General features: G+C 44.7%; 1 long non-coding RNA gene across 1 annotated transcript; it reads left to right on the top strand.

Moving 5' to 3' along the window:
* The first annotated feature begins 360 nt into the window (after window positions 1-360).
* On the top strand, window positions 361-2,944 carry LOC127329618 (uncharacterized). The gene is made up of 3 exons (XR_007868980.2): window positions 361-824; window positions 924-1,115; window positions 2,795-2,944. It is a non-coding gene; the product is annotated as an uncharacterized lncRNA (long non-coding RNA).
* The last annotated feature ends 309 nt before the right edge of the window (window positions 2,945-3,253 follow it).

Raw genomic sequence — 3,253 nt, 5'->3', positions numbered from 1 at the left:
ACCACCCATTGTGGAGCTAGTAACATAGACTAGTATCATATGCATGATACTAGCTTATGATACTACCCATTGTGAGTAGTCTTATATATTCCAGTTGATGGTACGTCATACAACGCGTTTGGTGAGGAGATTGGGAACATCCTGACCATCCGATCTTTCTCAAACAGCGCATTCATGGCTCGTACCCGTCCGATCTTCTCAATCTCTACCCCACCGTCGCGCGTAAGCAATATCGGGAAACAATCTCTTGTTTCCTTTTTTTTTTCCCATGTCAATCAAGATGCGGTCTCCTCAGTTTTAATGCGGGTAATTCCCACGAACGTTCCATCCTCACGCGGTTCCGCCGGTCGCTCCATCTTCTCCCATCGCTGGCCTCCTTCTTCGCAGCTGCATGAAGGAACCAAGGAAGAGACGCCGCCTCTCATCTCCGGCTAGCAGGCAACTCGCCTCCCTGCTCGCCCACTCCTTAACCGGGATCCGGGATCCGCGTCCGCCGCCATTGGGACTTCACCGTGGTGGCCGTCGCCTCCACGCAGAGTGCGGCCGATGGCCGCCGCCTGGTCATCACCGTGGCCGCCGCGGGATCCCATCCTCACAGAGTACCGTTGGTGTAGATATCCATGCTCCAGCGATTTCTGATGCTGGTGTCGTAGACTATGTAGGTAAGGACTGCAGCCGCTGCCAAGGCCCTAGCCAGGCCGGAACCGCAACCGGTACAATAATACGCGCCTGCCATCCCTCTATGCGCCCCCGAGACCCCCACTGCAATTTCCTTCAAATCATGTTCGACATTCGCAGCCAGACGTGGATCCACCAGCCTGCCTGTGGGGGAGATTTACTCCAATTATAGTTCCTCCTTTCCCATTTGATTTGATTAATTATTTATATCTGTTCACTGATTTGTGAATTCTGATTGCGTGCAGCAGCCAATTACACTCAGGAGTCAGGACATATAGAAGAATCTGGGTTATTGGATGATTGTCGTTGATGCTACTAGGATGAGGACGTCACCAGGTACAAGGTGCGGTGGGTTTCTCTGCAGATGGAGACGGCCGCCATCCACAGCGCACGCGACCTACCGACATCCTCGCAGGAAGCCTGCCTCCACTCTCAGGGTAAGTTAGCACATGCCCACCATTGGCGCTCAGTACATTCTGAACTAAACATGTTCACTACATTTTGAACTAAACATTTTCCAAAGAATGAACGGTTCTGCGCAAAGTTGTTTAAGAAACTGCATGAGTACATATCCGGTGATACCGGCTGCTAGCTGATGCAATGCACACTTTGTATGTGCACTGTTCAATGTTGTACGTAGCTGACAGTTCTGATTTCTGAGGCTCGGTTCCCCAAATGGTGAAAGACAAAAAATACCTTGAATGTATCCTCATTGCATGAACAATTATGTTCTTCTTTTTTTTATCTATTCATCTGGCTTGGACAAGATAATCCTTTAAAGGAAATGGAGGTCCAGGCCAGATTTAGCCTTCTAGAAGCACCTATGGTTATGACTAGGAGAGCACAGATGCGACCGAAGCTGCACCTTGTTCCGCCGCCAACAACAACTACCAAGTGTCCCGCCCGCAGGATCTGCACTGCAGGAACTGGGTCGATTGTTGAACTCCATATCATGTTTCGTCAGCTTCAAACCATATAAGCTGGTCCACTACATTAAGAACTTGCATGTGGTCAAAGTACAAGCTGCGGATCTGAAACATTTGCAAGAATTAGCTTCCATGAGGATCGAACTCCCAGTGACACAAGTATGAGGTATTTTACGTGTACCAGGTTAATAGTAATGCTACTGCCACGAGTCCACCAGCATTGCTATAAAATTGTTATGGGTTAGCTGGTTACTGAAGACGGTTACTGAAGACCAGATGTGGTGCGAGCACTAGAACTTAAGGGGCTAAACGCACAATATAATACAGGAGTTCATCGTGTCCTTGCCTTTAAATCTTGTGAAGATCGAACAGCCTAGGTTTAAGGTGTACATTGTATCAGCTAGAAGCCGGTATCAGTAGATATGTTCTCGAAACTGCCTACATATTTAGGCTGAAGAATTACATAGCAATCTAATTAATAGTGTAATTTGTTGCCAAGCGCAGGCAGAGGTGTAGAGTGTTCATATGCACACAGGTTCTCTCCTGTAATTTAAACAGCCAACGAAAATCTTTTCTCCATATAGGAAATGGATGACATCACATTCCTGTTTCTCGGTTATTTTGCATTTGATTTTCACTCACCATGTGCGCAGCCAGGCCTGTTATGATCAGTTCTTTTATCTCGCATTTCTCTCGTTGATAATTAGTTTGCTAGGTGGTCAGGTTTACATTGTCCTTTTATTAAAAATCTAATGTCAAATATACATCATGCTAAAACTTAAGGATAGAATTGTGTGGCAAAATGCTAATTTGACTTCAGATATGTGTTATATTTATGTCATGTATTAGTGCTTGATGCACCTCAACCTTACCATTGCATAATGTAGGTTAGAATTAACATAGTGCAAAGGTGGACCTGGTATAGTTTATCCATTAGCTTAGATTCAAATGATGCCTCATTTCTGGCATTTGTATTGCCTTGCAACTTCGCAGAGTAGTATTGGAGGAATAGAGTATGTTTTGGCATATCATCATTCATTTGTTCTTTTCTTTTGCTTGGTAGGGACAAATCTCAACTGGTTTGGTCGTGCTGCTAAAAATGAATGTCATTCTGCTGCTGATCTTGCACTATGCTCTTTTTATGTACTGGTAAGCAAATATTCTAACTGGATTTTTTGATTTCTCCGCAGACTACTTGCTCTGCAGAACAGCAACGGTTCGACCCAATACAGGGCATGTTCATACTGGAACCGTGGGTGTAGATTTTGTACATATTGGAATCATGGTGCAGAAGTTACAACACGATGAGACTTGGTTGATGGTTAAAAAAACCTCTTACCGTAGCACTGTACGTGAGTACGTCCGTTTTAACTCTACCCACACAAAAATGATCATCTAATTTCCTAAGTTACCGGTCACGCAAAACTATGGTTAATTCTTCATATTATCAGAAGTAGAAATAGACCTGACCTATAAGATATCTTATGAGCTTAGAAGAAATCGTGCAAACTAAAGGCTCCTGGAATAATAGTTTTTGATTCCCCACCTTGCCATATTGTCATCTATTCGCACCTTGTGTGGAACATCGCAAGCTTCCCACCCAGTCCCACCACCATGTTCATGTTCAATTCATTATGTTGCCACGTCTT

Source organism: Lolium perenne, chromosome 2 (assembly GCF_019359855.2).
Source record: "Lolium perenne isolate Kyuss_39 chromosome 2, Kyuss_2.0, whole genome shotgun sequence".
Taxonomy (NCBI): Eukaryota; Viridiplantae; Streptophyta; class Magnoliopsida; order Poales; family Poaceae; genus Lolium; species Lolium perenne.
Note: the sequence above shows the minus strand (reverse complement) of the source record. Positions and strands in the feature narration are given on the sequence as shown.